The 27,410-nt window shown below is 43.0% G+C and overlaps 1 long non-coding RNA gene across 1 annotated transcript in view; it reads right to left on the minus strand.

Moving 5' to 3' along the window:
• Positions 1-415: 415 nt before the first annotated feature.
• The window catches only part of LOC134570841 (uncharacterized), a 76,861-nt gene continuing 49,866 nt past the window's right edge, over positions 416-27,410 (minus strand). Inside the window, exon 3 of the long non-coding RNA XR_010085169.1 lies at positions 416-547. This is a non-coding gene — a long non-coding RNA (uncharacterized LOC134570841). The remainder of the gene's footprint in view (positions 548-27,410) is intronic.

Raw genomic sequence — 27,410 nt, forward strand, 5'->3', positions numbered from 1 at the left:
GAGAGTTATAAGAGAATACGGGGATTTATCTGGATACAAAGCAAACATTCGAAAATCCAGCGCGATGCCGGTAGGTATGGCGGCAGAAGACGTTGCTCTGATACAGAATACTCACCACTTAAGAATGGAACAGCACTCCCTCAAATACCTGGGAGTTTACTTAACGGCAGATCCGAACCGACTGTACTCTAGCAATTACGAACTCATGCTATGGACTTTGATGAGTGATATGGACCGATAATTCTATCTCTTGGCTGGGTCGCATTCAATCCGCCAAGATGAACGTCCTCCCGCGTTTACTTTTCCTGTTTCAAGCCCTTCCCATCCGCGTCACGAAATCTCAATTGCAGCCGCTACAAAGGGCGCTCTGTAACTTTGTGTGGCGCAATAAGCGGCATAGAATAGCCAGACAAATCCTGGCCAAAGATAAAGTCATCCGAAGTGTGTTTTTCAAAGGATATAGCCTTTTCCTTATTGTGTTGGATCTCATTGCATGGTATGTCTAACTCTTCATTTCTCCAAAGAATTGTAAAGTGGGATTGAAACACTAAAAAATAAATAGAATTATATACATTATATTAACTGACAAAAGAGAGGCAATTTTTTAAATATGCAGATGTGGAAGGAACAATCTTGTACTAAACACATGACTATATTTTATTTACAACAGAACTGTCACTTCTAGTTCTTTGTACTTTCACCCCTGTAAATGCCATTGGAATTTTAGGTGAATAAAGTGCAAAGATAGAGGGGGATTGGGGCTACCAAATTTGTATTATTACTATTTGGCGGCCCAATTGGCCCAGGTGATTATGTGGCATTCCCCTGTGGGAGAAAGGAGATGGGTGGAAATAGAATCTTTGATGGTCGGTCTCTATGTTCCTCAGTTCACAATGTGGGTCCCGAAAGAACTTAGGCCCATGATCAGAGCGACCTGCCCGGCCATCCTTAATTCTCTAAGATTATGGGATGTGAACTGCACCAAGTTCAGACTCACCTCATCCCCTTCCCCTATGACTCCGATACTCAGGAATCGAGCATTTCCACCTGGTATGGCCCCAAGGAATTTTCGCAATATAGAAAAAACCGGGGTTCAACGATATTACCAACTTTACCGAGAGGGGGATGTGATCCCCTTTCAAGACCTCCAACAAAACACCCACCTGACTCCAGCAGATTATTTTCGATACCTCCAGATAAGGGACTTTGCTAGGAGACCAGATGTTATAGCGGCGGCCAGGGGACAGGTTACCTTCTACGAGAGACTATGTAGAGATGCGTCTGCCCCCAAGGGGATGATCACCCTCCTATACGCTCATCTTAGTACGGAAACTAAAGAATGGGGTAGACTGACGTACATTGACAGATGGGAACAGGAATTAGGGGAAGAACTAGAAGGTGTCGAATGGCGGGAAATCTGGGAAGCAACCAAGAGCGCCTCCATATGCGTCACACAACAAGAGCAGGCATGGAAAACCATGCTTAGATGGTATACTACCCCGGCCATTTTGCACAAAATGCACAAACTAGATTCCGACGATTGTTGGAGGAGCTGCGGTTTCCGGGGTACGTATCTTCATATGTGGTGGGAATGCCCGACGCTCCGAGGTTTTTGGAAGGCTGTTGAAAATCTACTGAGGCAGACATTCGCCAGGCCCCTCCCCTTAGACCCATGGATTTATTTGTTAAATAGAACTATAGAGGGATGGTCGAGGAGGGAACAGAAATTAGTGCGGACAATCACTTTGAGTGCACGTAGAACTATAGCGGCGGCTTGGTTAACACCTGGAGGACCGGAGTTTGGGGGGGGTGATCTCTAGGATAAAGGAAAGCAGGATTATGGAAGATCTTACTGCTAGGATGAGAGGTACCATAGCGGCCTTCCGAAGAGTTTGGGAACCATGGGACAATAGTGCCCTGGGCAATGGGGATACTTGAGGTGATGATATCACGGTCAATGCTTGGTGGGTCCCTATCTCGTTCGCCCTCCCTTACCCCCACCCCCCCCTCTTTATTCCTAGAACCTTCTTACTTCTCTTTCTTCTTTCCTTTCCTCTTTTTTTTTTTTTTTTTTCTCTCCGTAACCCTTGAGATATGAGGGTGTTCCCTTGTATCCTGTCTTTACACTTGTACTGTCTCAGTTTGTATGGATATAGTTCCTGTCTAACACAGACATGCGTTCTGATGGAGAGTTGGGGATCCCTAGGGGTCATCCTACTTTGGATAGTCTTTGGGCTATTGCTCGGGGTACAGAACCTGTCTAGTAGTAAATGTGGAGAGGCGGTTGGCCTAGAATTCCGGAGATGGATAATCTATAGAACCGATATATATTTTGAGCTCTGGAAGAGGTTATCTTACATTGTATACTACTGCACACGATTTATTATGAAGCTCTTCCTTGATATGCCTCTCCTATTTCACGATAAGGAACTTAATTGCTGTTACCTAAAAAAAAAAACCCTCGATGGGGGGCAAGTGATACAGAATGCATAAAGTGAATTGTTATATGTGCTAAAGAAGTTATATTTGTATTTAAATGTATGTTCCTGTATATTTTGGCTTCTGCGCAAGCCCATAAGTTGTGTTAACTCTTGCCTTCCCTATCGTGTGCAAAAATAAAGAATTAAAAAAAAAAAAAAGAAATCAGACAGTTTAGTTAGCAGCCATCATTATGTGCCAAAAAGTTGCACAAAAAGGCAAGAAAATCCCCTCCTTGTTACGATTTTCCCACACCAGACCAGGTTTTCATAAAACAGTCTCAAAGTAAAGTCGTGAGTAATTCAGAAATATCGCCTGTGAAACAGAATTCTCTATCTCCTGGCATTGCCAAACAATCTTGACAATCTTGGGCAGAACAGTTTGAAAAGACTGTCCTGGTCAATCTTGAGAGGGAGATTCCAGCTCAAGGTGATAGGAATGAAAGCAGACATGGTTCTGTACACTGGCAGGATTCTGATGCTGATCAGAATTGTGACAGTGAACGAGAAGCTCAGAGTGATGGGAGTGAAAGTGATTGCACTGTCCACTCTGAAGGCCATGTGACTGATTTGCCATCTGCACTGTTGTACGGGTCTAATTCCTCTTCAGCAGACAGATCGCATAGACGTTTACCCAGACAAAGGGAAAACAGAAACCGAGATCGTAAATTAACGATGCCTGTTTATGAAACGCCAAAGGTTATTAAATTCCTTAGAGAGACTGTCCCACAATTTTCTAGAGGTTCAGGAAACATATCTGAGCATCTGGAAAATTATGATAGAGCAATGAATTCATTGGGCATGTATGATGACATTCATAAGAAATGGTTCATTACGTGGACCTTTGATTCAATGTGCCGTGTTCCTCTTGAAAGTCTTCAAGCTATGCAATTAATGTCCTGGTCCAAAATGAAATATGAAATAATCATGGAATATGGTAAGTATAAAACCGTTGCTTCTGCAAAGAAGGCGCTTTATAACTTAAAGTGCCGTCCAGATCAAAGTCCCAGAGAATTTTTAGTAATTCTTAAAAATGCATACTCCGTGGCCCAAAGAAAACACAGGTATGAAAGCACAGACTTCAAAGATCTGTATTTTCATGCCATGCCGGTAAACATACAAATAAATCTCGCAAGAGATTATGATTGTAAATTACCATTAGAATGGCTAGTCAGTCAGTGCATGAAATTGTATACTATACACCATGCACATGACGAAAATCAGCCAAAGGTTAAGAAACCTGGTGATAAAATGGTGTCAGAGACTAAAATTCAGTTAGGTTTAGAAACCCAACAGAAAAAGAGGACCTATTCTGAGGTTTTGAAAACACCAAAACCTCAGAAAGAGGAAAACGCCAGAAGAAATTCTGCAAATTCCTCTGCGCAACGTGTTCCTCTGTTTTTCATTTCAGCCAAAGGCTAAAATAGCCCCAGCAGCCACTAGCTTCCAGGATCCAGACCTGAAAGGGTTAACTGATGGGATGCCGACCACTAGTTCCCGCTTGACAGTTCAAGATATTCCTAAAAAGGATGGGCCTGTGGGTAAGACTAAACATTCCTCAGTACAGGTAGAAACTACTGCTGTGACCGGTAATGTATGGAAAACGAGTAATATGTTGACACATTCTAAATTCTTATGTGAATTAGAAGAACATGAAGGAAGGTACTACATGTCTGTAGAAATACAGGATTCGCTAACCCAGCCTTTCAAAGGGTTAATAGATACTGGTTCACAAGCCACTATATTATCCAATACCTACTTCCAGCAGGTAATGGACTTAGCAGCGGATAAGCCGAAGCTAAGAGACTTCCCCAATGCTCTGTTGAGTGTTGGAGGAAATGCCCTTCATGTTATTGGCAATACCTGGTTAAAATTTTAAATAGGTAACAAAACCTTTAGACACCTGGTGATAGTGGTAGATCTCCCCTATAACCGACTGATTCTGGGTATAGACATACTCAGAAGACTTAACACAATTATTGACTGTGTGAATGGAATTGTATGGTCACAAGCTACGGTTCCTATAACCTATGATAAATCACATGTACAATCTGATGGTAATTGCCATGTGATAGAAGAAAGACCTGACTCGATAGAGGTACATTTTAGGAATAGTCAGTCACCTGACGTGACTATCCTGCAGGTGAATGATGCAATCGCACCTGTAGATGAGCATTCTGTAAGAATTGCTCCAGAGAGGATCCAGAATGTCTCTCTGGAAGGTGATGTTTTAACCATTTCTCTCCACAGGGACTATGTTGAATCTGTAGATCTGGCAGGTCATGCTCAATTCCTTGCCAGAATTGCTTATCTGAATTGATTATTCAGATAAATGACTTGGGAAGAAGTAGGAATGCAAAGCTTGTCTTACAGAGTGAGAACAGCTATATTAGCAGAAGTAGTTAGTCTGTTAAAGCAGATCGCTAATCCTAAAATGATCAGGTACGCTTCCCCACATGACAGGTGGATCCAGAACCTGGATGGTGAATCAGAGAGTCACAATGTGATAGCAAAATGTTTACTATTTCCATCGGAAATAAGACAGTTAAACATTTATTCCTAGTGATAGACGAACCTCGCTATCAGGTTTACATCGGAAATGATGTCATACATCGCTTTGCCATACACCTTGACCTGATTAATTCCAACTTGTGGACAAGGTTAAAAGGTAATCCTTGTGGATACCTACACGAGGAAAACACCCTGAAATCAGGACAAATACTACCATATGCTGTAAGTATCCAAGTACCTGATGACATAACCATTCCACAAGGGACAAGTAACTTTCTTTTACCCCTACAAGTCAAGGAGGGTCAGAGATTAGTAAACTGATGCCCTAATCTGTTTATCCAACAGGATACAACAATTAGGGATGGTGGTAATGCATACACCAATGGTAAGTATTGGTAAGACTCCCACCTATATAATGGTCAACAATGTTACACCCAATAGTGTTACTGTTGCGTTCACCGGCCCGCCGAGCCTCACGGTCGTGCCCGACCGGCACGACCGCTCCGACTACACGAGCTTACCTGCTCGTCGGCGAGCCGGGAACCGCGCACGTAGTTCTTCCGGGCATCGCGCCCAGATCCAAGATGGCGCCGACCGCGTGGTCGCGTCTATTGCTAGCCCCGCCCCCGAGAATTATACCAACGTGTGCGTGACGTCACGACGTCAACGCACATGCACGTTTTGGGGTCAGAGGTCGCCCTCTGACCAATCATAGCCTAGAGAGGGGTATTTAAACCCCTAGCTTTCCCCATTACTTTGCCATGTCGTGGTTTCAGTTTCCTGGTTTCCTGAAAGTGCTGATTCTGTGTTTCTGATTTCCTGGTATCCTGATCCTTGGCGTTTCCCTGGTTATTCTGATCTCTGGTTTCCCTGACTTGGCTTGTTTTATCGGTATTGAGTATTTTCTGGCTTCCTTGACCTCGGCTTTCCCTTTGACCATTCTCTGTCTCTAGCGTATTAGTCCGGCCATTCTAAGGTCCGGTTTACGCTCTATCCTATTATTTTCCTTTTCTTACTTATGTATATGTTTACATAGTTTCTGCGTGCTGGACCACATTACTAGTCGTGACAGTTACTTTACCAAAAGGAACATTATTAGGTCTAGCATTGGATGCTGAGTACTATACATTTGGTTTCCAAAACCAAATTATAGGCCTTGTCCCTGAAGAATACTTAACTGAGGACGAAATAGTCGATCAAATATTCCATTCCTCCCCAGAAGGATTATTCACTATCCTATCTGTGTATCCCTTCAACGTCGAAGAAGGCTTGTGTAAAATCGAAGAAGCAATCACCTTCGATCATCCGCTCAATGAGCAGGAATCACAAGAGTATCACGACCAAAGAGAAAAGGTAAGTCAACACCGAACTGACCTAACTTCTAGGCTTGAAGAAGCTTATGAGATAGGCCAGCCTGAAATCTTTCCAGGATTTCAGGAAAGGCTAGAAGAGCAAATATCTTTAGCTGACGGTTGCTCCAACGATGCTGAGCGGCAACAGCTAAAGGAAATCCTTATGGAATTCCAAGATATTTTTGCCAAAGATTCCTACGACTGTGGGTTAACTAACCTCCACGTAGCCAGAATACAAACTGATCCAAATTTACCACCTGTATTTATCAAACAATATAGACTCCCATTAGCATCATATGATGGTCTACAAGACATCATTCAGAATTTAAAGGAAAGGGGCATTATACGTCCGGTGCACAGTTCGTATAATAATCCGATCTTGGGGATTCTGAAACCTAATGGACAGTGGCGTTTATGCGCTGACTTACGACAACTAAATAAACATGTCTATATGTCTGGTTGGCCAGTGCCATACATAGACCAATGTTTAGTACAAATGCAGGGATCCAAAATATTCACTGCCATTGACTGTGCGCAGGGATATTAGACTGTAACAGTCCATAATGAAGACCAATACAAATTGGCCTTCACATTTGGAAAGCAGCAGTATACCTGGACCCGTATGCCCTTCGGTTACATAAACTCTGGTCATGAATTCGCTGTGTTCATGCATAAAGCTATGCCTGACGCACTCGAGAGAGGAACGTTATCATATGTCGACGATGTCTTGCTGAAAAGCACTTCCTTTGATAAGCATATCATAGAGATTAAACATGTTCTCACTCAGTTAAGAGAGGCAGGGATTAAACTGTCTTTACAAAAGGCGCAATGGTGTCGCACCCATGTCAACTTCCTCGGACATGAGGTAACTTCTGAAGGATAAAATCCCCAGAGGAAGATGGTTGAAGCCGTAATTAAGGCTAAAACACCTTCGAACATCAGGGAATTAAGATCGTTCCTTGGTATGACTAACTACTCCCGTAAGTTTATAGATAACTATGCAGAAATAACAAAACCACTCTTACACCTGCTTAAAAAGGAAACTACCTGGAACTGGGGGGAGCCTCAGGACCAAGCGGTAAGTGAACTGAGGAGGAAGCTCACTCAGGCATCCTGTTTAGCATACCCAGAGGGGGGTAAACCCTTCTATCTGGAGACAGGTTATACCGATTTAAGCATCAGTGCTGTTCTGTATCAAAAGCAGGACGGTTCAAAAAAGTTATTGCATATGCTAGTATCTGCAGAGTGAAAGAATTAGAGACGGTAATCTCTATAACAGTCGGATTACTGCATGGACTCTATCCTTACAGGGATGGCCGTTAGAAGTCCGTTATAAACACAATAAGAGAAGCCCAGTTGCCCAAGGTTTAGCAGAATTACATGACTGTACTGCTCCATCTCTGGATGATAATGACACCGGAGATGATTTCCTAGAAGAGCAATTGCTATCCCCTTATAAAGTTTATGACGAGTAATACGGTCAACCACTACCGTGGGTATACATTGATGGTTGTTCATATCACCACGTCGATGGTGCTGAACGGAAGTTAGTTGCAGGTATCGGAATCGCCTGGATAGGTGATTATCCCAATGTATCTATGGGATACAATATTGGTCCCAAAAGCAGTCAAATAGCCGAACTCTGTGCAGTATATAAGACCATTCAAATGGCAATAGAATATGGTATCACAGAATTTGTTATAACTGATTCCAACTATGTTCGCAACACTTTCGTCGAATATCTGCCTAGCTGGAAACGTAACCAAATGCTGAAAAGCAATAACAAACCTGTTAAACATGGGAAATTGTTTTGTAAAATCGATGAGTTGGTTAAGGAAAATGGTTTAACCATATATTGGAAGAAAACCAAAGACCATTCTAAAAAAGAAGGTATTGACAAGGATGGTAATGACTTAGCCGATTCACTGGCAAAACAAGCAGCCATCAATGGTGAAACCCTAAACATTGATGATCTTATGGGTTCAATTCATGTTGAAGCCATAACTAGACGACAGGCCAACGATAATGCCAACTTAAATGTCGTGCAATGGAGTCAAGAAGCTCCTAGTGAGGACCTGATTACCAGTCAGAAGAACGATCCTGTCATAGGCATATTCTATAAATATATAGAAGACCCTACTGTCAATCCCATCATAGATGAGGATTGCAAAGATAATGAAGATTTACGAATCTTGATGAGATATAAAGTCCAATTTAGTATCATGGATGGGTTGCTGGTCAGAACTTCTAAACATGGTATTCAACAATGGGTAGCCCCAACAGTATACCGAGGGTTAATGCTCCAACACGCACATGATGCACCTACATCTGGGCATCGTGGTGATAAGATCACATATGAGATATTGTGTGATTATGCATATTGGCCACACATGTTAAGAGATGTTAAGACATACTGTCAGGGATGCTTGATTTGTCCGCAATATCAACCCCATGGTCCAACCTATCGTGCACCATTTCAGAAGAGGGGGGTGTCATTACCCTGGTCTGATATTCAAATTGACTTTATAGGTCCTGTAACAAGATCTTCAAGAGGTAACAAATACATGTTAACCGTTACATGTATGTACACAAAGTGGATAGAGTGGTTGCCTTGTAAAAAGAACACGAGTACCGTGTGCGCCACTTTGTTGATTAACCATGTCTTTTCCAGGTTCGGTCTGCCTCAAAGAATTGAGTCAGACAGAGGTAGTCATTTTACCAGTGAAGTAAAGGCTAAGATGTGGAAAATTCTAGGTGTTAAATGAAAACTACATATTGCATACCTCGCTGCGTCTAGCTGGGGGGTAGAGTGATATAACCAGTCTATCGTTAATATTCTGAAGAAGTATGTTAAGGAGTCTGGTAAAGACTGGGACATTAAATTGCCCCTAGTTTTAATGGCGATTAGAGCTACACCTAGCACTGCTACAAAATTGTCACCTTTTGAATTGATGACAGGAAGAAAGATGGTTTTACCACAGCATTTACTATATCGTACTTCAGATCATAACTTGATCAATGCTGCCACTACGCATCAGTATATCGAAAATTTGTGCAAGCATTTACAGCATGCGTTTGCTTTTGCCCAAATGAATCTAGAAAAAGCAGCGACAGGGGTTAAGACCTATTACGATTTAAAAATCACGAAAAAGGAATATGAGATAACAGATCAAGTCTATCTGTATAACTTTGCGCAAAATCAAGTCAAGGAAAATACATTTTTACCTTCTTGGAAAGGGCCATTTGTCATCATTGACAAAATTTCCCCAGTAGCGTTCAAGATAAAAATTCCTAAGAATGGTGATTTTATTGAAAAGTTGGTTCACATTAACCAGTTGCGCGCTTGTCATCCTAAATCTCAATTAAGGATTATAGGTGTGGATTCGGATGCAGAAGGGTGAACGACTAACCTGGATGAATGCTTGATTCACGTGGTATCGTATGATGTGAAATGTTGTGATGTGCCACGATCTCATGTACGTTCATGTCATTAACCATTTCCTTGCCATTCAATGACTACATTTCTAAGCAGGTTACTAGCTTGTTTAACTGCTATAGACATATTGCTGAGGAGTCAGTAATAAAAATAGAATTAGAGAGAATACATATATTGATGAATCGTAATAATGTGTTGTCCTAGGCCAAGTGTTGTCACACTGTTATAAGTTTGTATGCTTAACAAACCTTGAATCATTAGTAGATAACTCTGAAACGAGTTCCTGATCCGTGACTGTCGAAAGATGTCCAAGAATGATGTGGCGTGTTTCTGGATCGTACTGCTCCTGTGCCAAGAGCTACGGACCGACCCGATCGCAGAGATGGGACCATCCTCCGGCATCCTGATTCAAGAGACACCAGGGTTCATCTTGACAGAGAAGAGGATCCTGACCCGACGTGTGTACGTCAGCTTGGATCCCAAGATTTCCATCGAGAAGGTATACAACATTTCATTGATGCAGCTTCCTGAGTTGCAGACTTGGTACCAGATGTAATTTGTATCCACTTTTTTTCTATTAATTTTCTCTAAGTGGTTTTTTAGCGATAACTAATTTTATTGCAATATAGAAAACAGTTCCATATACTGTATTTCTATTCTATGTGGTTTATATCTTTTCCTAGAAAGTATAATATCTGGTGTAGTGATGTCGCGAACACAATTTTTTTTTAACATTCCTAAATCACAATGGATATGGATTGACACCTGACATATGACATATTGACACCTTGACATATGGATTGACACCTGTCCTCAGGACCCTGATACACACTGACACAGAGCAGAAAAGAGACTGTTTCCCCCTACATAGGGTCACTTGGCAGATATGGATTGACACCTGTCCTCAGAGACCTAATTGTGTAATAATGGTAATACTATTACCTATTATATAATATTGGCAGGGGCAAGGAAATTCCCTCTAAATAGATGGGTATAGGCAGAGAGTATGGAGACCGGAGTGATAAAGTGTCAATAAGGTGATATAAAGTTAAATGTATCACAGACACACAGCCACCCTTTCTCTTAGCTAGTTTCCAGAAATGCTGGATAGGTAGAAGGGCTATAAAGACTCAGAGGTCTAAGAAGAATCCTCTAAACTAGCCCTAATCTCCTTAAACACCTTCAAGGGTGTTCTAAGCTAAAGCTCAATCTAAGCGTTTAGATAACTGCCTGATTTCCCATCAAACATGCTGGCTAGGAATAACAGTGTGCAAGACAAAGAGTGGGTCTAAGTGCCCATAGTGCAGTAAAGTGTCCCTAGTGAAGTGAAAAAGAGAATAACGAGCTGGCGCCCTATCAGGGGACGTGTATGTGGCATCGATTTTAGGAAGCGGGAGATGGAAAAAGATGCTTGGTCGGTCCTCCTACTTCAAATTTGGGGCACTGCGCGTGCAATCTAATGTGCCACCAGATAGGAATAGTACTACTTAACACACCACTCCTATCAGTTTAATCCCTGTTATGTGCCTTTTTTTTGGTTTGGTTTTTGAAGCCACAGTGCAGCACCAGAGGGCCGAAAAATTAGGCATGTACACATGCCTGAAAAATTAGGTATTGTTGCAGTCGCCATAAAAATTGATGTTTGTTTCCCATGCAGAAAGTGCCCTAAAACATTGCGGCTTGAACCCTAGTTGCTGGCGGATAAGTCACGCAAGTCAACCGGCATTCAGAGCTAAAATACAGCAGCGTGTGGACCATTTTTAGCCCAAGGCAGCTCATCTCATAAGGCCTTTTTTAGTCTAATGTATCGCCCACTGTCAGTCCCTTCGGGATCCATCCCTCATTCATCTTAATAAAGGTGAGGTAATCTAGACTTTCTTGACCTAGGCGACTTCTCTTCTCAGTGACAATACCTCCTGCTGCACTGAAGGTCCTTTCTGACAGGACACTTGAAGCGGGGCAGGCCAGAAGTTCTATCGCAAATTGGGATAGCTCAGGCCACAGGTCAAGCCTGCACACCCAGTAGTCAAGGGGTTCATCGCTCCTCAGAGTGTCGATATCTGCAGTTAAGGCAAAGTAGTCTGCTACCTGTCGGTCGAGTCGTTCTCTGAGGGTGGATCCCGAAGGGCTGTGGCAATGCGTAAGACTTAAAAAGGTCCGCATGTCCTCCATCAACAACACGTCTTTAAAGCATCCTGTCCTTGCCGGCGTGTTAGATTCCCGTTGTGCTGTGACATCACTCTTCTGCCCTGTGTAAAGCATCATTTTTAATTTATTTTGCAAATGCTGCATCCTTTCCGACTTGTTGTAATTCGGTAACATTTCCGCCACTTTCTGCTTATACCGGGGGTCTAGTAGCGTGGACACCCAGTACAGGTCGTTCTCCTTCAGCCTTTTTATACGAAGGTCCCTCAACAGGCACGACAGCATGAAAGACCCCATTTGCACAAGGTTGGATGCCGAGCTACTCATTTCCCGTTCCTCCTCCTCAGTGATCTCAATGAAGGTATGTTCTTCCCCCCAGCCACGGGTACCAGATAGGTGACAACGAGCACCCTGGGATGCCTGTTGTGGTTGGTCTTCCTCCTCCTCCTCAACGCCACATTCCTCCTCTTCCTCACAATCCTCTTCCAGTGTTGCCGCAGGTCCAGCAAGCGATGCTGATAAGGCTGTTTCTGGTGGTGATGGTGACCACAACTCTTCCTCTTCCTCTTCACGCTCATCTACGGCCTGATCCAGCACTCTTCGCAGGGCACGCTCCAGGAAGAAAACAAATGGTATGTCATCGCTGATGGTGCCTTCGGTGCGACTAGGTTTGTCACCTCCTCAAAAGGACGCATGAGCCTACAGGCATTGCGCATGAGCGTCCAGTAACGTGGCAAAAAAAAATCCAAGCTCCCCAGAGGCTGTCCTAGCACCCCGGTCATACAAATATTTATTAAAGGCTTTTTCTTGTCGGAGCAGGCGGTCGAACATTAGGAGTGTTGAATTCCAACGTGTCGGGCTGTCGCAAATCAAGCGCCTCACTGGCATGTTGTTTCGCCGCTGGATATCTGCAAAGTGCGCCATGGCCGTGTAGGAACGCCTTAAATGGCCACACACCTTTCTAGCCTGCTTCAGGACGTCCTGTAAGCCTGTGTACTTATGCACAAAGCGTTGTACGATCAGATTACACACATGTGCCATGCACGGCACGTGTCAACTTGCCCAACTTCAATGCCGCCAACTATTTTTTTTCCGTTCACTTTGCCGATATCCAGTTGCTGCGGAGTCAGCCACTTTTCCACCTGTGCGTTCAGGGCGGACAGGAGTGCTTGTCCGGTGTGATTCTCTGCTTTCAAGCAAGTCAAACCCAAGACGGTGTGACACTGCCGTATCCGGGATGTGGAATAGTACCTAGGGAGCTGGAGGGGTGCCGTTGATGTGGAGCAAGACACAGCAGCAGAAGAGGACTCAGCCGAGGAGGTTATGGAAGAGGATGGAGTAGGAGGAGTAGAGGAGGTGGCAGCACGTCTGCCTGCAAGTCGTGGCGGTGTCACCAACTCCTCTCCAGAGCCACGCATTTCATGCTTGGCAGCCGTCAGCAAGTTTACCCAATGCGCAGTGTAGGGGATATACCTGCCCTGACCATGCTTTACAGACCAGGTATCAGTGGTCAGATGGACCCTTGCCCCAACACTGTGTGCCAGACATGCCATTACTTCCTTTTGCACAATCGAGTACAGGTTGGGGATTGCCTTTTGTGCAAAGAAATTTCGTCCGGGTACCTTCCACTGCGGTATCCCAATAGCCACAAATTTTTTTAACGCCTCAGACTCCACCAGCTTGTATGGTAACAGCTGGCGGGCTAATAGTTCAGACAAGCCAGCTGTCAGATGCTGGGAAAGGGGGTGACTTTCTGACATTGGCTTCTTACGCTCAAACATGTCCTTGACAGACACCTGACTGTGGGCAGATGAGCGGGAACTGCTCAAGGCGAGAGACGGAGTGGCGGATGGTTGAGAGGGGGCAAGGAGGACAGCAGTGGTTGACGTGGCTGAAGATGCTGGACCAGGAGGAGGATGGCGGCTTTGAGTTTGTGTGCTGCTTGTACTCATGTGTGGATCCCATAGGCGTTGGTGATGTGCGATCATGTGCCTACGCAAAGCAGTTGTACCTAGGTGGGTGTTGGACTTCCCACGACTCAGTTTCTTTTGGCACAGGTTGCAAATGGCACCGCTGTTGTCAGAGGCAGAGACACAAATAAAATGCCACACTGCTGAGCTCTGCAATGACGGCATTCTGGTGGTGGACACAGCATGCGTTGATTGGCGTGCTGTCGGGCAGACCCCGGGTGCCGATGCATGCTGTCTGACTGTGCCACTAGCTCCTTGCGACGACCTCCCCCTGCTTCCAACTCGTCTCCTCCTCCTCCTCTCTGTCTCCCCATCTGAACTTTCGGCCTGTTCTTCTTCTTGCCGAACGGGCACCCACGTGACATCCATGGACGCATCGTCATCATCAACCGCTTCACTTGTATCTGACAACTCAGCAAAGGAAGCAGCAGCGGGTACAACATCATCATCATCATCACACCGTACTTCCATGTGTGTAATGCTGCCTGCCTGAGACATATCCCTGTTATCTACATCCTCTGGAAATAATGGTTGCGCATCACTCATTTCTTCAAACGGATGTGTAAATAACTCCTCTGACATACCAAGTGAAGCGGCTGTGGTGCTAGTGCTGGTGGTGGTGGCAGGCGGGTGAGTGGTATCTTGAGAGGTGCTCGAAGCCAAGCTGGAGGAGGATGGTGCGTCAAGGTTCCGAGCGGAAGCTGTACAAGATTGGGTGTCCTGTGTTCGCCAGTCAACTATGTCCTCAGAACTTTTTAAGTTCAGGGTACGTGGCCTCTGAAAACTGGGCATTATTCTAGGGCAAAAGGGAATCACAGCACCACGACCACGATGGCCCCTGCGAAGTGGCCTGCCTCTGCCTGTCTTTTTTTGGATTAGTGGTACTATGCGTGCAAGCTACTGTGAGACCAGATATAAGTGGCAATGTGCACTGGCAGAGGTTGGCAGAGTACACGCTGTTGGCCTGACACACAGACGCTTAAAGACAACTAACTGCTATTAAATTTATAACAGTGAAAAAAGTTTTTTGTTTTTAAATGCACGCTATTGTGACACCAGATATGAGTGGCAATGTGCACTGGCAGAGGTTGGCAGAGTACACGCTGAAGGCCTGACACACAGACGCTTGCAGACAACTAACTGCTATTCAATCTATTACAGTGAAAAAAAAGTTTGTGGGTTTTTAAATGCACGCTATTGTGCCACCAGATATGAGTGGCACTGTGCACACTGGCAGAGTATACGCTGTTGGTCTGACACCCAGACGCTCTCAGACAACTAACTGCTAATTAATCTATTACAGTGAAAAAACATTTTTTTTTTTAAATGCAAGCTTAAGCTATTGTGACACCAGATATGAGTGGTGGCACTGAGCAAGTGTGCACAGTATCCACTGTGAGCCTGACACAGAAGCTGGCAGGCAGGCAACTGCAATTACATTACACAGAAAAAAAAAAAAAGCAGACTGGTGTTCTAGCCTTAAAAAGGTCTTTTTGGGGTGCTGTCCTTACAGCAGAGATCAGATGAGTCCTTCAGGACTGTAGTGGACACTGAATACCCTAGCCTAGCTATCAATCTCCCTATCAAATGAGCAGCAGCTACACTTTCCCTACTCTAAGAATGCAGCTTCAAAATTAATCTAAAATGGATGCTGTACAGGAGGTGGGAGGGTGTGGAAGGGAGGGTCTGCTGCTAATTTGCTGGAATGTGTCTGCTGACCGTGAGGCACAGGGTCAAAGTTTACTCAATGATGACAAATAGGGGGCGGATCGAACTGCGCATGTGTTCGCCCGCCGTGGCGAACGCGAACACGCTATGTTCGCCAGGAACTATTCGCCGGCGAACAGTTCGGTACATCACTAATCTGGTGTATACTTCACTTATTCTGCTCTTAGCAGATTTAAAGACGTACACACCATACACATTTGCTGCACCTTCCTCCTGAATTGCTTGATCTATTTGATTTATTCTAATATTGGCATTATCACACTCAATTTTAATTTTATTATAATCTCAATATTGGTGACATATTCAAAAGCCATTTTGGTGAACCAGCTCCTGGAACAATCACACCAAGTTTAGGGTGTCATTTCCACTATTGCATTTCTTTGGACAGATTTTGGTGAACTGTCTGTATCCAGTTTTGAGCAATTCACCACAAGTACGACTCGCTCATCCCTGTATGTTGCAATAGGTATACCAGATCAATATACCCCTATCTCTTAATTTCACCTATCGAGGTTTCAGAGAACGACGATGGCTTTAAGTAGAAACCTTGATTCCATTAGAATGGACAGAAAATCATTTATGGACACCTGGTCCTTCAATGAAGATAATCAGAATACCAGCGAAACCACCACACAACCTCCCAATCAACAGACGGATATTAGATCCCTTATCTACCAACTAGGTAAATTAATGGAGAAGGAGGTACAGGTATGGTGGGATATAGAAGCCCTGGACTTCTATGTGAACAATAACATAGTACCAAGAGGGCGAAGACTATTTAAAACATGGGTCGTCAACCTGGTCCCTACCGCCCACTAGTGGGCGTTTCAGGATTCCAGGTGGGCAGTAGGGATTTTCTAATTTTGAGAGATTGGGCGGGCGGGTGCGAGACGGCGGTACCCCTGCGACCGGGTACCGCCATCACCACTTGCAGCCCCGGCCCGCGCGACAAACCGTCGGGGGCCGCATATGGAGGGGTCCATCGGGTGGCCCATGCTGTCAGGGCCACCTGATGGATGTGGATTGTAAGGGGGCCCGGTCAGCGCTGGGCGCTTTAACAGTGCGACCGGGCCCCCTGTGATTACATCACAGAGCTGGGAGGAAGTGACTGCACGTCACTCCTCCCAGCTAACACACAGACCGCTCGGAAAGAAGGAGGAGGGAGTCAGAGTGGGAACTCTGACTCCCATCCACCTGAGCCACTACTGGACCCCAGGGAAAGTCACCTTCCTGCACCTAAAAGGTAGGAAACAGGAGGGTGACTAAAATATTTTGTGTGTCCTTGTGCCCCTCCGTCCGTCCTTGTGCCCGTCCGTCCTTGTGCCCGTCCGTCCTTGTGCCCGTCCGTCCTTGTGCCCTTGTGTCTGTCTGTCTGTCCTTGTGTCCTTGTGTCTGTCTGTCTGTCCTTGTGTCTGTCTGTCTGTCTGTCTGTCCTTGTGTCCTTGTGTCTGTCTGTCTGTCTGTCCTTGTGTTTGTCTGTCTGTCTGTCTGTCCTTGTGTCTGTCTGTCTGTCTGTCTGTCCTTGTGTCTGTCTGTCTGTCTGTCTGTCCTTGTGTCCTTGTGTCTGTCTGTCTGTCTGTCCTTGTGTTTGTCTGTCTGTCTGTCTGTCCTTGTGTCCGTCTGTCCGTCTGTCCTTGTGTCCTTGTGTCCTTGTGTCCTTGTGTCCGTCTGTCCTTGTGTCCGTCTGTCCTTGTGTCCGTCTGTCCTTGTGTCCGTCTGTCCGTCTGTCCTTGTGTCCTTGTGTCTGTCCTTGTGTCCTTGTGTCTGTCCTTGTGTCCTTGTGTCTGTCTGTCTGTCCTTGTGTCTGTCTGTCTGTCTGTCTGTCCTTGTGTCTGTCTGTCTGTCTGTCTGTCTGTCCTTGTGTCCTTGTGTCTGTCTGTCTGTCCTTGTGTCCGTCTGTCCGTCTGTCCTTGTGTCCTTGTGTCCTTGTGTCCTTGTGTCCGTCTGTCCTTGTGTCCGTCTGTCCTTGTGTCCGTCTGTCCGTCTGTCCTTGTGTCCTTGTGTCTGTCCTTGTGTCCTTGTGTCTGTCCTTGTGTCCTTGTGTCTGTCCTTGTGTCCTTGTGTCTGTCCGTCTGTCCTTGTGTCCGTCCGTCTGTCCTTGTGTCCGTCCGTCTGTCCTTGTGTCCGTCCGTCTGTCCTTGTGTCCGTCCGTCCGTCCTTGTGTCCGTCCGTCCGTCCTTGTGTCCGTCCGTCCGTCCTTGTGTCCGTCCGTCCGTCCTTGTGTCCGTCCGTCCGTCCTTGTGTCCGTCCGTCCGTCCTTGTGTCCGTCCGTCCTTGTGTCCGTCCGTCCTTGTGTCCGTCCGTCCGTCCTTGTGTCCGTCCGTCCGTCCTTGTGTCCGTCCGTCCGTCCTTGTGTCCGTCCGTCCGTCCTTGTGTCCGTCCGTCCGTCCTTGTGTCCGTCCGTCCGTCCTTGTGTCCGTCCGTCCGTCCTTGTGTCCGTCCGTCCGTCCTTGTGTCCGTCCGTCCGTCCTTGTGTCCGTCCGTCCGTCCTTGTGTCCGTCCGTCCGTCCTTGTGTCCGTCCGTCCGTCCTTGTGTCCGTCCGTCCGTCCTTGTGTCCGTCCGTCCGTCCTTGTGTCCGTCCGTCCGTCCTTGTGTCCGTCCGTCCGTCCTTGTGTCCGTCCGTCCGTCCTTGTGTCCGTCCGTCCGTCCTTGTGTCCGTCCGTCCGTCCTTGTGTCCGTCCGTCCGTCCTTGTGTCCGTCCGTCCGTCCTTGTGTCCGTCCGTCCGTCCTTGTGTCCGTCCGTCCGTCCTTGTGTCCGTCCGTCCGTCCTTGTGTCCGTCCGTCCGTCCTTGTGTCCGTCCGTCCTTGTGTCCGTCCGTCCTTGTGTCCGTCTGTCCTTGTGTCCGTCTGTCCTTGTGTCCGTCTGTCCTTGTGTCCGTCTGTCCTTGTGTCAGTCTGTCCTTGTGTCCGTCTGTCAGTCTTAGTGGGCTATAGTAAGTGGGATACCTAGCTCAGCCTTCCTACTGGGCATTGCTATAAGGAAGGTTTTTTAAAAAAATATAAAAAAGGGGGTGGGAGGGGGAAAGGTTGGGAGGGGAACTGACGCACAGATGAGAAATCATATTATGCGCAAACAGAGAAGTCGTCTGAATATGACCGAAAGAGGAGACCTTTGTTTGTTCCTTATGAAAATCGAACCAGATATCAAATATTTAGTCTTGCAGCATTAACCTCAAGGATCTAATTAATCACTAGTAAAGGCAATTTCAATTTACTTTATGGTTTTCTCATTAAACTTTATAAAGTTAAAAACATTATAAACATGCATTAAGTAGAAATAAAAAAAATATTTTATTTTTTTTTATTTTTTTTTACACCCTCCTTTTTAAAATATTCTGCACTTGCGTGAAAACTGGTGGGCAGTAAGGAAATGTTTTCAACCAAAAAGATGTATTAGTGGGCGGTAGGTAGAAAAAGGTTGACTACCACTGATTTAAACGATCAACTTATAAACGTCATGACTTAACATTATTAAAGAAATGGGACCAACTCCTAGATAAAGGATCCCTACTATTAATGGTTAATATGTGGAACTTTTAGAGAAAATGGAAAGAAGAGTCAAAGGCATCGAGACAAACATAAGGGAAAACAAAAAGAAGAAAATCATGAGAGATTAGGCTGATTACAAAACAGACACAGAGGAACTGGAAGAAAGACCTGAGACAGAGATATAATTCTCCTATTAGGCATGGAACGGAACATAGACCCCAACAACACATGACCTATAGGGATGCTTTAGTCTCTCAAAGAACTCCCACAAAGAATTCTACAACCAACTGGACACAGAATAGACCAACTTATAACAGGAGGTATGAACAAAGGAATTATCGGCAGCACCAACCCCATCATCACATGCAGACGAGACATACTTATCAGGAAAGGTACCATCAACGCCCAGAACCTACCACATGACCCATGTTTCATAAAACCATGCTGATTATTGCTAATAAAGTTCTTCCCAATGAATTCCTCAATATTATCCCTTAATAACCTTTCAAATATTTTCCCAGTCACAGAAGTTAATCTCACATGTCTATAATTTCCAGGCAAGGATTTTGAACCCTTTTTAAATATAGGAACAACAAGGAGGCCATGTCATTAGATTTTCTTCTTTTATACCCTTTCTTGTCAGCCACGCTGTGGAGTACTTGGACGCGTGTGATGGAGCATTGTCCTGCATGAAAATCATGTTTTTCTTGAAGGATGCAGACTTCTTCCTGTACCACTGCTTGAAGAAGGTGTCTTCCAGAAACTGGCAGTAGGACTGGGAGTTGAGCTTGACTCCATCCTCAACCTGAAAAGGCCCCACAAGCTCATCTTTGATGATACCAGCCCAAACCAGTACTCCACCTCCACCTTGCTGGCGTCTGAGTCGGACTGGAGCTCTCTGCCCTTTACCAATCCATCCATCTGGCCCATCCATCTGGCCCATCAAGACTCACTCTCATTTCATCAGTCCATAAAACCTTAGAAAAATCAGTCTTGAGATATTTCTTGGCCCAGTCTTGACGTTTCAGCTTGTGTGTCTTGTTCAGTGGTGGTCATCTTTCAGCCTTTCTTACCTTGGCCATGTCTCTGAGTATTGCACACCTTGTGCTTTTGGGCACTCCAGTGATGTTGCATCTGAAATATGGCCAAACTGGTGGCAAGTGGCATCTTGGCAGCTGCACGCTTGACTTTTCTCAGTTCATGGGCAGTTATTTTGCGCCTTGGTTTTTCCCACACGCTTCTTGCGACCCTGTTGACTACTTTGAATGAAACGCTTGATTGTTCGATGATCACGCTTCAGAAGTTTTGCAATTTTAAGAGTGCTGCATCCCTCTGCAAGATATCTCACTATTTTTGACTTTTCTGAGCCTGTCAAGTCCTTCTTTTGACCCATTTTGCCAAAGGAAAGGAAGTTGCCTAATAATTATGCACACCTGATATAGGGTGTTGATGTCATTAGACCACACCCCTTCTCATTACAGAGATGCCCATCACCTAATATGCTTAATTGGTAGTAGGCTTTCGAGCCTATACAGCTTGGAGTAAGACAACATGCATAAAGAGGATGATGTGGTCAAAATACTAATTTGCCTAATAATTCTGCACTCCCTGTACAGCACTAGCTACATTGCTACACGGCTTGCCTGCTTGCTTGCTTGCTTGCTACATTGCTACATTGTTGCAGCGTCTGGGACGTTTGAGAGACATTTGGGAGAACTTGTAGAACTGTGACAAAACTAAATATGTCTCCAGCTAAGCAAACAAAACTAAATGATACAACTAGGTATAGCAAAAGGGAACGCCAAAAACAATCTCAAGATGATACCCTGGAGGACTCCCAGCCCAGAACACAGTCTCCGGATTCAGAGAGTCAGCAGGAGGGTCAGACGGATGGTTTGATTAACCCATGTCAGGTACAAAATAGCTTGGAGGATGGGCAAGTGACTAAAGAGTACTTGAAGCCAATTTTACAGGAGCTGAGGGTTACTATCCGAGAAGATTTTACCACTATTACATCAACGTTACATCGAGAATTGGCAGAAATAGGTGATCGTACTGACCGCCTAGAGAGGGGGACAGAAGAGTTACCTGCTGAACATAATAAGGTGATAGATAAACTTAATAAGTTGGAGGAAGAGAATGCCAAATTGTGGCATAAATTAGCAGAAGTGGAAGACCGATCACGCCGAAATAACATAAGGTTCCGTGGTGTAGCGGAGTCTGTTAAAGGGGATCAAATTCAGTCCTATATTATGAACATGTGTTTGGCTCTTGTACCCGCACTAAATGACAGCATGTGGGAACTGGACAGGGCACATCGGCTGCCGAGACCAAATCGCCTCACAGCAGAAATCCCAAGCGATATAATTGTGCGATTTCACCATTATAAATCAAAAGAGGCGCTTATGAAAGCAACAAGAGAGGTCTCAACGCTACCCTCACCGTACAGTGCAATATCGCTATTTGCAGATTTATCAGCTTCAACTTTGGCCAGGCGGAGAGAGTTCTCATATATTACTAAACAACTACGTGAACATAAAATGGAGTACAGATGGGGCTTTCCGCCTAAGCTGTTGGTTTGGAACAACAGCAAAATTACCACTATTAAGGACATGGAGGAAGGCCTGGCTGCTTTAAAGGATTGGGGCATAACTTAACTCAGAACACTGAAGAAATTAGAGGGACATCAGCTATACACAAATCTTTGTCCCAGCCATCTTTGAAAAAAAATTTGACAGGATTGGCTAGTGGTTGAGAAGACCCCTCGCCAGACATCTCAGCAACCTCTTTAAAGGTAGAAGGCCTCAGCCTAGATACTGACGCTGCTATTTTTGCTGTTTCCTACATACGCTGCTAGTTTTGGTCACCTAAGCACTATAAATACCTAAAAGGAAATGTGGAACTCTCTGGAGCTGTGCTAAGTGAAGGGTTTGAAGGTCGTGAAAGATGATAGCAAATAGACAAAAGTGGAAACCACCCAGAATACGTATAATGAATAGAATACAAAAGGACAACCTGGTTTAGGTCAAATTTCCTTAAATGGAATCTGTGTGAAAATTGAAAAAACTTTCATAGCGTAAAAAAGTAAATATAAGTGGTGTTTAAAGTGAGATTAGAAATGCACTCACAAACAAACGATCATTCAGGCCTTTCACCCTCTCAGGGGTAGTGTGATGAGTAAAGATGTCCTCCGACACGATATATGTGGATGTAAAAAATGCAATATAGTGAAGTATGTCTAGAAATATATAAATTCACATTTATTCATTGCACTTACAAATTAGCAGCATAAAAAAGGCATCTCTCCATAAACATATGGAACTCCTGGTGATGATAGTCGAGTATCCACAATCCAGAGTCAGGAAGAAGATACAGCATTCAAATAAATAAAAGTAAATAAAAACAATATAAGTACATAAGAAGTGTTGTAATATCCAACGCGTTTCGTCCTATTGGGTGTCGGACTTCTTCAGGGATAGTTGTGGATCCACTTCTGGAGGTTTTTATACCATTAAACATCATCTTCTTAATCCGGTACACATGTAATCAAACATGCGTTTCACTGTGAACCGCAGAAATCCAGCGCGGAATACATGGAGCTTCTCAAACAGTTCCGGGTAATAGTGCGCATGCGCGTAATGAACGCGCATGCGTCAACTGAAAAGACCGTTGCCTGTAGGGAACAAAAGGCACAGAAAGGCGAAAAAACGCCTGAGACCAAAACCGAGTACATTCTGCTAGAAAATCTTATAAAGTGGCAAAATTGCCTATATTATTACAGTATATACCCTGGATATATCTCTGCATCTCAATATATATACACATTTTTATTTTACGAACATGAGTACAAAATTAATATAAAATATACTGTATAATGTACAATATATATACACACAACCCATATGTAAATATAGGGTTATAAATAGGGATGGATTGAAAATCCAACTAATATAAACCAAATTAAAGGGTCATGTTAAACCCATAATAAGTTTTTTATGTGCAGGATTTATGAATGTAGGTTTGATTATAGGGGTTCTTATATGTGAATCAGAAAGTTGAACTAAATTAAAGGGTCATGTTTAACCCATAATAAGTTATTGGTGTGCAAGGAATTATGGATGTAGGTTAAATTGGTTATAGGTTGTAGCAACCCCTATAACCAATTTAACCTACATCCATAATTCCTTGCACACCAATAACTTATTATGGGTTAAACATGACCCTTTAATTTAGTTCAACTTTCTGATTCACATATAAGAACCCCTATAATCAAACCTACATTCATAAATCCTGCACATAAAAAACTTATTATGGGTTTAACATGACCCTTTAATTTGGTTTATATTAGTTGGATTTTCAATCCATCCCTATTTATAACCCTATATTTACATATGGGTTGTGTGTATATATATTATACATTATACAGTATATTTTATATTAATTTTGTACTCATGTTCGTAAAATAAAAATGTGTATATATATTGAGATGCAGAGATATATCCAGGGTATATACTGTAATAATATAGGCAATTTTGCCACTTTATAAGATTTTCTAGCAGAATGTACTCGGTTTTGGTCTCAGGCGTTTTTTCGCCTTTCTGTGCCTTTTGTTCCCTACAGGCAACGGTCTTTTCAGTTGACGCATGCGCGTTCATTACGCGCATGCGCACTATTACCCGGAACTGTTTGAGAAGCTCCATGTATTCCGCGCTGGATTTCTGCGGTTCACAGTGAAACGCATGTTTGATTACATGTGTACCGGATTAAGAAGATGTTTAATGGTATAAAAACCTCCAGAAGTGGATCCACAACTATCCCTGAAGAAGTCCGACACCCAATAGGACGAAACGCGTTGGATATTACAACACTTCTTATGTACTTATATTGTTTTTATTTACTTTTATTTATTTGAATACTGTTTCTTCTTCCTGACTCTGGATTGTGGATACTCGACTATCATCACCAGGAGTTCCATATGTTTATGGAGAGATGCCTTTTTTATGCTGCTAATTTGTAAGTGCAATGAATAAATGTGAATTTATATATTTCTAGACATACTTCACTATATTGCATTTTTTACATCCACATATATCGTGTCGGAGGACATCTTTACTCATCACACTACCCCTAAGAGGGTGAAAGGCCTGAATGATCGTTTGTTTGTGAGTGCATTTCTAATCTCACTTTAAACACCACTTATATTTACTTTTTTACGCTATGAAAGTTTTTTCAATTTTCACACAGATTCCATTTAAGGAAATTTGACCTAAACCAGGTTGTCCTTTTGTATTCTATTCATTATACGTATTCTGGGTGGTTTCCACTTTTGTCTATTTGCTATACATTTCCACAGGTGGTTGTGAAGTTCACCTGGAGCTATCACAGTATACGTGTATTTTCTTAGTGTATATACTTTGTTTCTTTGTTTCGTGAAAGATGATAGACTGAGTAACCTGAGTAATTCTGCTAAATGTTAATTCTAGACCCAATTGACAATTGTACGTCAGTCTAGCAGTCTGGTAATATTTTTTATTTTTTTTTGCAATGCTGCAGGTAATGTTGTATATATGGCACGGGGAAAAAGCGGCATTTAAGGTTGCTTTAGGAGTTGTACGCCCTGGCCGTATGGTTATGCTCTAATACAAGGAAGCTTGATAGTTTGATCAATTTGAGGTCTATATAACATTACAACTGAGGATTACTTTAGTGTAAGCTATAAACAAGGTAACTTGCTGCAATGAGGATGAAGAAGCAGCCGAGTTGGTTATAGGAGGGCTTGCTTAATTTTTTTTTTTTTGAAGCTTATATCATTATAATATATTTGTTATTTAATCTCTTTGCGAAATAAGGCTATAAAGCCGTCAGGAAAATAAATTGTACTTGCATTGATATATCTGTTAACTTATTGTTGTAAAGCTGACAATTTAACATGCTGACTCAGGATTATATTATATCTTATAATGTTTTACTATGAGGAAAGCAGCATGTCAGACTAAGGGACTATATATTTCTAAATTTACAGTTGACTCATTAAGTAGTGGGCTGCCAGGAGTCAAATTATTTCTTTATTTATTTTTACTTATTTTTAATTATTTTTCTGTCTATCAGACAATTTAACATAAGCAAAACATTGATTGTGTTTAGCTGTGTTTTGGTTACAATGATATTGAGGTGCCCCTTTATAAAGCAGGGGATAAGAACAGTAGATACAGTAGATAGAAATTATACTGATATAGCGATAAGCAGCATTGACAGAATAAATTAAGGCTCAAGAACGGGATCGTTCCACGCGACCCCCCTTAAGGGACGCTTGAAGGGATGGTTTCCCTTGCGACCCAAAAATGATTCTCATTCTTGGGAATCTGTGTAAATATTCATTTTTTTTTTATTTTTTTTTTATTTAGTTTTTTCTTCTTATTTTCAATTTAAATTCTCTAAGCTTTTGCTGTTTAAGCTTCCCTTCTTGTTTCTCTGTTTTTGTGTTAGGTCTATAGTGAGATTGAAAGTGTGTAACTGGGTGAGGAAAAAAGTAAAAAAGGACAGAGGTATGTTAAAACCTTTTTGTCAAAATAATTACAGAAGAGACTATATCCATAGAGCTATCTCTGACCACTAGAGGTTAAAGCAAATAAGAAATTTGGTTTAGAGTATGGTTTATTACTTTAAATGTAGGTCTATGAATGTCAACGGGTTAAATAAGCCGTTTAAGAGACGGGTAGCAATACAGGAGATAAATAACTCTAAAGCATCAATAATATGCTTTCAAGAAACACATTTTTGTATAAGAAATCCTCCAACTTTCAAACCTACAAGGTACCCGCAAATATATCATGCTCTTTCACCTCATAAAACAAAAGGGGTCGCTATAATGTTTCACGAGGATTGGTCATTTAATCAGGAGTTAATATACAAAGATAGGCAAGGTAGACTACTGGTAGTGGTTGGAAATTTAAATGGAGTACAAATAACAGTAGCCTCGATATATGCCCCGAATAACTCACAAATCTCTTTTTTGAGTAGAGCATTTTCCAAAATCAAGGCCTTGTGTAAAGGTCAAACTATAATTTGTGGAGACTTCAATTGTACAATAGACCCAAATATGGACATAAAGAGAAGTAATGGCAAGAATCCACTACATCAGACTACCCTCTTGAGCTTGAAATTTTCTAAACTTATTAACTCATATGATTTGTATGACACATGGCGCTGTTTATACCCAGGTGAGAAAGACTATACCTTTTATTCAAACGTTCATAGCACTTATTCTAGGATAGATATGTGTTTAGTGGATAAAATATCATTACTGAACGTCACTGAGACAAAAATAGTAATCAGAACTTGGTCAGATCATGCTCCACTTGTCACTACTTTTAAAGCACAATTTGCAGCTAGGGGCAGAACCATATGGCGACTCAATAAATCTCTTTTAAATGAAACAAATTTAGTTTCCAAAATTCGTACAACATTTAGGTCCTTCTACAACGACCATATTCATGACCCCTCAAGTATTATAACAAAGTGGGTGAAACTTAAGGCAGTTCTTAGAGGATTATTTATACAAGCAGGTTCGATAAGGAAGAAGAAGGTAGTGGAAGCTAAAGGGAACCTACTAAACAAGCTCAGTGAACTAGAGAAAGCAAATAAATTAAACCCCACAAAAATGCTAACAAACCAAATAGCAAGTACTAAACAAGCACTGCAAGAGCAGTCCATAAATATAATGGAGAGACAAATGAGAAAACTTAAACAGACCCATTATTTACAGGGTAATAAGGCTGGCAAACTATTAGCGAGTAAATTAAAGACACTTACAGACTAAAATATAATTTTTGTTAGATTCAAATGGTACAAAATTGTATAATCCACAAGAGGTAGTAGATGAGTTGGCTTCCTTTTACTACAAACTATATAACTTAAAATTGGACATAAAATTGCATCAGCCTTTAAAAGAGGAAATATCTACCTTTCTTAATGAGGTCAATATGCCTAGATTATCCGACCAACAAATTATGGCTCTTTGTGAACAAATTTCTGAAGATTAAGTAAGAAAGGCGATATATGCACTTCCTAAAAATAAAGCTGTGGGTCCAGATGGGTTTCCAAACAACTTTTACTTAACTTTTGAAACTCAACTTACACCACACCTTACAAACTTATTCAATCAATTCAAGATCTCTGGGTCTTTACCAGAAGAAATGCTTCTGGCGCACATAATCACTTTGCCTAAAGAGTGTTAATTTAAGACCTATATCCTTACTAAACACGGACATTAAAATATATGCAAAGATTTTAGCCATGCGA

This window comes from Pelobates fuscus, chromosome 8 (assembly GCF_036172605.1).
Source record: "Pelobates fuscus isolate aPelFus1 chromosome 8, aPelFus1.pri, whole genome shotgun sequence".
Classification (NCBI taxonomy): Eukaryota; Metazoa; Chordata; class Amphibia; order Anura; family Pelobatidae; genus Pelobates; species Pelobates fuscus.